This window comes from Aegilops tauschii, chromosome 4 (genome assembly GCF_002575655.3).
Source record: "Aegilops tauschii subsp. strangulata cultivar AL8/78 chromosome 4, Aet v6.0, whole genome shotgun sequence".
NCBI lineage: Eukaryota > Viridiplantae > Streptophyta > Magnoliopsida > Poales > Poaceae > Aegilops > Aegilops tauschii.
Genome location: NC_053038.3, coordinates 477465506 through 477475114, shown reverse-complemented (window position 1 = coordinate 477475114; position 9609 = coordinate 477465506). Strand labels below are relative to the sequence as shown.

General features: G+C 47.5%; 1 long non-coding RNA gene across 1 annotated transcript; it reads right to left on the bottom strand.

The window, feature by feature from the left end:
• Positions 1 to 406: 406 nt before the first annotated feature.
• Positions 407 to 2574, bottom strand: LOC141021559 (uncharacterized). The gene is made up of 5 exons (XR_012182888.1): positions 1758 to 2574; positions 1294 to 1666; positions 1144 to 1210; positions 928 to 1029; positions 407 to 826 (listed from the first exon to the last, which is right to left on the bottom strand). It is a non-coding gene; the product is annotated as an uncharacterized lncRNA (long non-coding RNA).
• Positions 2575 to 9609: the final 7035 nt, after the last annotated feature.

Genomic DNA, 9609 nt, shown 5'->3' with positions numbered 1-9609 from the left:
TAATGCAAGGTAGTCAGAGTTGGGATTCGGAGTCGGACCGGTTTTCCTTAGATAGAATCGAGTCGTAAGATCGAGTCGTGGAATCGAGGATTCTACTAGCACTAGTAGGAAAAGGGGCTTTTACCCCGGTTCATAAGGGCCTTTAGTCCCGGTTCTGGAACCGGGACTAAAGGGTCGTTACTAATGCCCTAGCCCTTTAGTCCCGGTTCTTACACGAACCGGGACTAAAGGCCGTCCACGTGGCCGGTGCGGGGAGCCCAGGCAGGAGGGCCTTTGGTCCCGGTTGGTGCCACCAACCGGGACCAATAGGCATCCACGCGTCAGCACCTGGCAGGAGCTGAGGTTTTTGTTTTTTTTAAAGGGGGTGGTTTAGGGGTTTTGGGGGGTTAATTTAGGTGTTTCATATATTGTGTTAGCTAGCTAATTAATAGAGAGAAGTGTCCTCTCTTATCTCCGTGCTTTGTCGACACTACGTACTATATACGTATGGAGAGGAGTAGACACGCTAGCTAGTAATCAAATGAAGGAAACAGAAGATCGTCATGAACATATATATGCATACAGAGAGAAGTGATATCGACCACCTCTCCTTCTCCGAGATATTGGTCGAACAACAAGTTCTCGTATATCTATCCGACACTACCGGCTACATATATACAATAATTATCTCTTACAATACAATCTCCTAATTATATTGTAGGAACACAGGGTCCACATAGTATTCTCCGTTTTCAGCGATCACGTGGTCAAGGAAGAATGCCGCCAATTCCTCTTGAATTCCTCGCATACGATCTGGTGCTAGGAGTTGATCCCGCTTCCGAAAAATCTAATTTGAAGAAGGGGGTCAATACATATATATATGAATAAATGAAACTCAACACAAATGATGGTAATAAAATAAAATTGTGAATATTATTGCTTACGCACTTCATATTGTTCTTCAGTGTAGCCCCGCTCACAGGTATGGTAGCGGATGGACTCGCAAATGTAGTATCCACAGTAATTATTCCCGGGTTGCTGCCACAACCACTTTACAAGAAATAGAGGTCAATCAAACTGATAAGCAAGCATGCTAAATGGTATTGATCAAACTAGCGCTTGAATCACTAGGAGATGCGCGGAACATGCTACTATAGTACTTACTTTCGGGTGTCTAAATTGCAGCTGGCTCGGCAGTCCCGGGGCTTTTGAGGTGAATTTTCTCCAAACCCTGCCAGACAAAGAAAACAATTACTTGATATCAGGAAATGAACAAAGTTGCTGATATGGTGGATAATGATCGATTTAACTTACTTCTGGAGCATTTGAGTCATGTTCGCATAGTCCTGGGGATCTTTTCGTCTCGAGTCTAAGACGGTTACTACTCCCGGCTCAAGCTTAATCTCTAGGAGAATATAGTGGAAGCTGCGCATGCATGCATAAGTCATCAATTACATTACCATAACCTGGACTAATAAGGGAAACCGAATATGCAGAAGACAATAACACTCACTTGAAGTTGTAAGGAAAGAGTATTATATCTTTGTTTTGATTTATTACCAACGATTGTAGCAAGTTGGCCTCGGTATCTTTGGCATGAAATTTAACCTGATAATCATCTATGAGATTTGTGTTAATGAACCCAATATCACCGATTTGTCTTTTCTTCAATTCGGCGATCTTCAATCTGCATAATATAGTGAGGATAAGTATAAATACATGCAATGAAAGAGCTGACCTATATAGAGAGACTTAATGACAGAAGTAGTACTACTTACAGACAGTAGCAAGTGATCGTTGTTTTATCGAGGGACTTTAGATTGTAAAACTGGAAGAAATCCTCAAATGGAACATTCAGCAGTTCAATTCCAACGAGGTCATGCTCCGGTTTAACTCTCAGCGTGAAAGTACTCATCCCATCAGACTCTCTGCAGGTTTTCATGTACCAATCATGTAGTCTTCGCATCATCGTGCTTAGAGATTTGACATCTTTGACGAGAGGCTTCCCGTAATGGTATTTGTGTTCGTCCACCTCCATGATTTCATAATGTACATCGTCGGGCAGGTAATCTCCAAATCGGTATAACCGGGCACCATACCCGGATCATTAGCGACGATGTCTTTTGACACCTTAAGCGGGGGGCACGATTGGTTCTCTTGTTCGCCGAGCTGGGCAATTTTTTTCCCAGCTCGTCGTTCTTTCATCCTTTTATCACTAACAGTACTTCCCGACCGCTCCGCTTCGGCATATGCCTTTGCAAGAACGCGCTCATAGTTGCCTTTTGGCAGAGACTTTGGTGGTTTTGTCAGGGCAGCCAGAGTGCGCTTTGCTTTCACCGGATCTACCTTCTCCTCCGGAGGTGGATGTTTCTTTGCTTTGTCCCCTTCAAAGAAGTTATTCACTTCGGCTCGCACGATCTTCGTGTTCTCCTCCTCGGTCCTCTCATATGGTAACTTCTCTGGAGTCTTCAGAGAAGGACCGAATCTGTATTGCCTCCCGCCTCTGGCAGCTGTACTGCTAGACGCCGGCAGAGCAGACAGAGTGGCTGCAGTTGTCTTCTTTCCTTGCTTACGAGGCGGAGGAGAAGGACTACGACGCGCCGGAGCAGCCGCAGCGGCGGCGGGTCTCTTCCGCCCTTGCTGACGAGGCGGAGAAGGAGGAGGCTGGCTGCTCTGGCGCGCCGGCGCTGGCGGAGAAGGAGGCGGAGTGCCGCCACGCGCCGGAGAAGGAGGCTGAGTGCCCTGATCACTCGCCGGAGGAGGAGGCGGAGTGCCGCCACGCGCCGGAGAAGGAGGCTGAGTGCCCTGATCACTCGCCTGAGGAGGAGGCGGAGTGCCCTTACTCACCGGAGCCGTCCAGTTCGGAAGCTTGATGAGCTCCTTCCGCCATAGGCATGGAGTCTTTAGAGCTAAACCCAGCCGAGTCTCCCCTTCACCGGTAGGGTGGTCAAGCTGGAGGTCCTCAAATCCCTCCGTTATTTCATCCACCATCACCCTAGCATATCCTTCTGGAATCTGCCGGCAGTGGTAGGTTGCGCCGGGTTCAGTAGGTAAAACAGAGCCAACAGCCGCCTTGACTTTCAAGTTCTGCCATTCCGCCATAAGGTGGCAATGTTGAGACTCCGTGATAGCATCCACGGGGTAGCTAGGAGTGGCCGCATGCTCCAGCTGAGGCAGCTCGGTGGAAGCCACGCTGCTTCTACGCTGAGATGGCGGTGTAGCTTCGGGGGCAGTTTCGGCATCTCTATTGCCGTCTCGTTCCTCTAGCACTTGAAACCTTTCGTGCAGACGCTGAATTTGGATCTGCTCCACTTTTTTCCTCCTCTCCTGGGTTTTGTAACCGCCCGCGTCCGGAAAACCAGCCTTCCATGGAACGGAGCCTGGCGTGCCTCGTGTCCGTCCAGGGTGCTCAGGATTCCCGAGGGCCATTGTGAGCTCGTCGTTCTCTCTGTCTGGAACGAACGTCCCTTGCTGCACTGCATCGATATAGTGCTGAATCTTCTTGACGGGTATTGCAAGTTGCTCGTCCGTCCAACGACACCTCCCTGATACAGGGTCCAAGGTTCCGCCAGCCCCGAAGAACCAAGTCCGGCAACGGTCTGGCCAGTTCATTGTCTGTGGTTCGATCCCTTTATCAAGCAGATCCCTCTCAGACTTGGCCCACTTAGGCCGGGCTTTGAGGTAGCCACCTGACCCAGTGCGATGGTGAAGCTTCTTCTTCGCAGCATTCATCTTGTTTGTCGCTGACATCTTCTTACTCTTTTCCGATGTCTTGTGGGCCACAAATGCGGGCCAGTGATCTCTAATCTTCTCATACCGGCCGATGAATTCAGGTGTCTCTTCTTTGTCGACAAACGTTTTCAGCTCATTCTTCCACCTCCTGAATAGGTCTGCCATCTTCTTAAGAGCATGAGACTTGATTAATTGCTCTATAACTGGCTTCTCCGGATCCTCCTCTGGCGGTAGGGTGAAATTTCCCTTCAGCTCAGTCCAAAGATCATCTTTCTGCATATCATTGACATAAGACACCTCAGGGTCTTCCTTCTTAGGCTTATACCATTGGTGGATGCTGATCGGGATCTTATCCCTAACTAGAACCCCGCACTGAGCAGCAAAAGCATCCTTTGTCCGGAGGGGTTCAATCGGTTGGCCGTCGCGCGCGATTGCTGTGATCTCAAACCTTTCATCCGAGCGCAACTTTCTCTTCGGGCCTCGTCTCTTTACCGCAGTTGTGCTCGATCCGGAGGGCTAGAAAAAAGAAGAAAGACGAGTGTTAATTAATATGTGTACATACCAAAACAATGAATGCATCAATTAGCTAGTCAGCACAGGCTTAACTAATATATTTACCTGGCCGGACTCTGTTCGGTCACCGGAGCCGTCACCACGGGCTCCTTCTTGCACCAGCATTGGGTCACCGGAGCCATCATAATCATGTCTTTCCTCCTCCACTCTTCGATCACCGCAGCCAGCTTCTTCACCCTGTTCTTCCAGACCATCATTGTCGTTAAGATATGACAAGATATCACCTCCGGCTAAGATTATGTCCCCCAACACCTCTTCTGCTTGCTCATCTCATCCGTGCTCCATTGTTTCTGCAAATATTACAACATGGCAATTATTACACAAACATGACAGCAGGTGGATATATTAGTGCAAACGTAGACCTAGCTTATTCCGGGTTTGGGGTGGCCTAGGCAATGCTTCAAGGGTAGGGGCGCGGCGGGAGGGGGTAGGAGACCGACATCGTTTTTTTCTAGGGTTTGGGTGTCCTCGAGATTTTTGGTCGAGTGAGAGGGCCGGGGGGTGCTCCCGTGGTATAAGTTATCACGGTCGAGAGGGGGTATACATATCGACCGTCCATCATGTCGAAGTTATCTGGGAGGGAGTTATATATATCGACAACGACGACATACATACACGGGAAAATAATGTTATCGGGGAGGGGGTATATATCGACCCCCCCCCCCCCACGTGTTGAAGTTATCAGGAGGGGGTTTTATATCGACAACGACGACATACATACACGGGAAAATAATGTTATCGAGGAGGGGGTATATCGACCCCCCCTCGTGTTGAAGTTATATCCCCCCTCGTGTTGAAGTTATCGGGAGGGGGTAATATCGACAACGACAACATACATACACGGGAAAATAATGTTATCGGGGAGGGGGTATATCGACCCCCCCCCCCACGTGTTGAAGTTATCAGGAGGGGGTATATATCGACGACGACAGACCCGATAAAACATAAGAAAACGAAGAAGAAATAAAAAGAGGAGAGAAGAAGAAAGGAATAGAGGAGAGGGATTGAAGAAAAAAAGAAGAAAAAGAAGAGGAGAAGAAGAAAGGAATAGAGGAGAAGAAGAAAAAATAGAAAATATAAAGAGGAGAAGAAGAAAGGAATAGAGGAGAAGAAGAAAAAATAGAAAATATTCTATTTTTTCTTCTTCTCCTCTATTCCTTTCTTCTTCTCCTCTTCTTTTTCTTCTTTTTTCCTCTTCTTATTTATATCTCCTCTTCTTCCTCTCCTCTTCTTCTTTCTTTCCTCTTCTTATTTTCTTCTTTCATATCCTTCTTTTTCTTCTTCTTCCCTTCCTAGCTAGATATATAAAACTTTTCTAAAATTGTAACTTTTGCATATATAAAACTTTTCCATGTGGATCATCATTTCTCATATATATCGAATATATATCCATTGTCATATATAAAAACTTTCTATATATGAACAAAAAACTTTCTATGAACAAAAAAACATTTTTGACATATATATTCATACATTTTGAACATCTACATACATACAAATTTTTTTTGTTCACATATACATTATAGCCACATACACATATACATCACATATGAACAAAAAAATTAAACTAATAAAAATAAAAAAACAGAGCCGGGGCGGCGGCTCTCACAGCGGGGGCGGCTAGGACGATGGCGACGGCGGGGGCGGGGGCGGCGAGGGCGCCGGCGCACGGGGCCGGGACGGGGCGGGGGCGGCGAGGGCGCCGGCGAGCACGCGCGGGCCGGGCAGGGGGGCTCGGGGCGCCGAGGCGGCGCGCGCGAGCAGGGGAGCACGAGGCGGGGCGGCGCGTGGGGGCAGGGCGACGGCGACGAGCACCGGGCGGCGACCCGTCCAGGCAAGGGCGCGGGGCGACGGCGATGAGGAGCGGGCGGCGACGGCGAGCACGGGCAGCCTGGCGGCGTCGGGGGCAACTGGCGAGGTATGTCGAAAATTTCCTAAGTGTGGACTTATATAGCAAAGCCTTTAGTCCCGGTTCGTGGCACCAACCGGGACTAAAGGTGGGCATTAGTCCCGGTTGGTGCCACCAACCGGGACCAAAGGTCAGTTTTCAGCAGCCCAAAGGGCGGGAAGCGGCGGCCTTTGGTCCCGGTTGGTGGCACCAACCGGGACTAAAGGGGGGGCATTGGTCCCGGTTGGTGCCACCAACCGGGACCAAAGGCCTTGCGCTGCCCGCGGCCAAAAGTTTAGTCCCACCTCGCTAGTTGAGAGGGGCTCGGAGTGGTTTATAAGCTCCACTGCGGCTGCCCTCTCGAGCTCCTCTCAAATGCAGGCTTACAGGCCTAATGTCACACTGTGCTGTCTGTTGGCCTATTGGGCCTTCTGCGGGCCTGAATCCTGGCCCAGGTTGGGTTTCTAGTCGTATTCAAGCCGTGGTGGCCCAATAGGTGGCAGTTTTTTAAATTTTTTGCATTATTTATTTTCTTTTGTTTGTTGCTTTATTTTTTAATTCTTTTTGCTTTTAGGTCAGCAAAATTATAAACTGTCTGTTAGTGCCATTAGTTTTAGAAAACATATAAACTTTCTATTAGTGCCATTAGTTCTTTATGAAAATTCTTTTTGCTGTATTTAGTTTTTTTATTTTCTTTTTTGCTATATTTATTTTGTTTTATTTCTACTTACAACAAAAAACTTATTTATTTTATTTTATTTTGTTTCTAATTACTTATTTATTTTACTTTATGATAATTCTTTCTACTATTAAAGTTTCTATCAAAAAAAGTTCTTTATGAAAATTCTTTTTGCTTTTAATGAATAAAAATAAAAAAGAGGCGCAATGTGCGTTGATTTGCTTCAAGCCTTTCGGAATAGTGTAGACTGCACTGCACATAGCTCGATGCAGTCTACCTTATTCTTCAAGGCTTGAAGCTAAGCAACGTGAGCATTGCGCCTCTTCTTCATCGTCTCTGCACTCAGGGCTTATAAACCGCTCCTAGTGCCTCTCAGCTAGCGAGGTGGGACTAAAAAACTGCTTAGCTAGTAAGAAACTCTAGTACCGGTTCGTGCCACGAACAGGTACTAAAGGTGCTCGTGGGGCCACAGCCTCATTAGTACTGGTTCGTGGCACCAACAGGGACCAAAGGGTGGAATTGGTCCCGGTTCGTGCCACCAACCGGGACCAATGGCCTTGCACAGCGGCGTGGTGGTGAGTTTAGTCCCACCTCGCTAGCTAAGAGAGAGCCGCACCTGTTTATAAGGTGCGGTGCGCCTGAGCTGTCGAGCTCCTCTCTAAAGCAGGCTTACGGGCCTAACCTCTCTGCACTCAGGGCTTATAAAGCATTTCAAATGGACTCTGAAAAGGTTGAAAGTTGGCATGGTATCATCATTTCATCCACATAGCATGTGCAAGAAAGTTGAGAGGGTTACGGCAAAAACTAGATGCACTTCTTGTACAAAACGGACAATGGTATCATACTCGTCTATTACAAAGTTGGCATGCTATCATCATAATAGTTGCGGGAGAAAGTCTTCACTTTTTCTTCGCTTGTGTCATTTGCTTATTGCGCCGTAACCATGGATAATCTTCATCGTTTATCAGGATGCTTGGGTCAGCCTTGACTTTGAAGGGAGGAATTTCATGAAACTTTTCATAATCTTCAGACATGTCTGTCTTGCCCTCCACTCCCACAATGTCCCTTTTTCCTTAAAGAACTATGTGCCGCTTTGGCTCATCGTATGATGTATTCGCTTCCTTATCTTTTCTTTTCCTCGGTCTGGTAGACATGTCCTTCACATAGATAACCTGTGCCACATCATTGGCTAGGATGAACGGTTCGTCAGTGTACCCAAGATTGTTCAGATCCACTGTTGTCATTCCATACTGTGGGTCTACCTGTACCCCGCCTCCTGACAGATTGACCCATTTGCACTTAAACAAAGGGACCTTAAAATCATGTCTGTAGTCAAGTTCCCATATGTCCATTATGTAACCATAATATGTGTCCTTTCCCCTCTCGGTTGCTGCATCAAAGCGGACACCGCTGTTTTGGTTGGTGCACTTTTGATCTTGGGCGATCGTGTAAAATGTATTCCCATTTATCTCGTATCCTTTGTAAGTCAATACAGTCGAAGATGGTCCCCTGGACAACGAGTACAACTCATCACAAACAGTGGTGTCACCTCTGAGACGTGTTTCCAACCAACTGCTGAAAGTCCTGATGTGTTCACATGTAATCCAGTCGTCACACTGCTCCGGGTGTTTGGAGCGCAGACTGTTCTTGTGTTCATCGACATACGGGGTCACCAAGGTAGAGTTCTGTAGAACTGTGTAGTGTGCTTCAGACCAAGAATATCCGTCCCTGCATATTATTGAGTTCCCCCCTCCAAGCGTGCCTTTTCCAGTCAGTCTCCCCTCCCACCGCGATTTAGGGAGACCTATCTTCTCAAGGCCAGGAATGAAGTCAACACAAAACCCAATGACATCCTCTGTTTGATGGCCCATGGAGATGCTTCCTTCTGGCCTAGCGCGGTTACGGACATATTTCTTTAGGACTCCCATGAACCTCTCAAAGGGGAACATATTGTGTAGAAATACGGGCCCCAGAATGACAATCTCGTCGACTAGATGAACTAGGACGTGCGTCATGATATTGAAGAAGGATGGTGGGAACACCAGCTCGAAACTGACAAGACATTGCGCCACATCACTCCTTAGCCTTGGTATGATTTCTGGATCGATCACCTTCTGAGAGATTGCATTGAGGAATGCACATAGCTTCACAATGGCTAATCGGACGTTTTCCGGTAGAAGCCCCCTCAATGCAACCGGAAGCAGTTGCGTCATAATCACGTGGCAGTCATGAGACTTTAGGTTCTGGAACTTTTTCTCTGGTATATTTATTATTCCCTTTATATTCGACGAGAAGCCAGTCGGGACCTTCATACTAAGCAGGCATTCAAAGAAGATTTCTTTCTCTTCTTTCGTAAGAGCGTAGCTGGCAGGACCTTCATACTGCTTCGGAGGCATGCCGTCTTTTTCGTGCAAACGTTGCAGGTCCTCCCGTGCCTCAGGTGTATCTTTTGTCTTCCCATACACGCCCAAGAAGCCTAGCAGGTTCACGCAAAGGTTCTTCGTCACGTGCATCACGTCGATTGAAGAGCGGACCTCTAGCTCTTTCCAGTAGGGTAGGTCCCAAAATATAGATTTCTTCTTCCACATGGGTGCGTGTCCCTCAACGTCATTCGGAACAGCTAGTCCGCCGGGACCCTTTCCAAAGATCACGTGTAAATCATTGACCATAGCAAGTACGTGATCACCGGTACGCATGGCGGGCTTCTTCCGGTGATCTGCCTCGCCTTTGAAATGCTTGCCTTTCTTTCGACATTGAT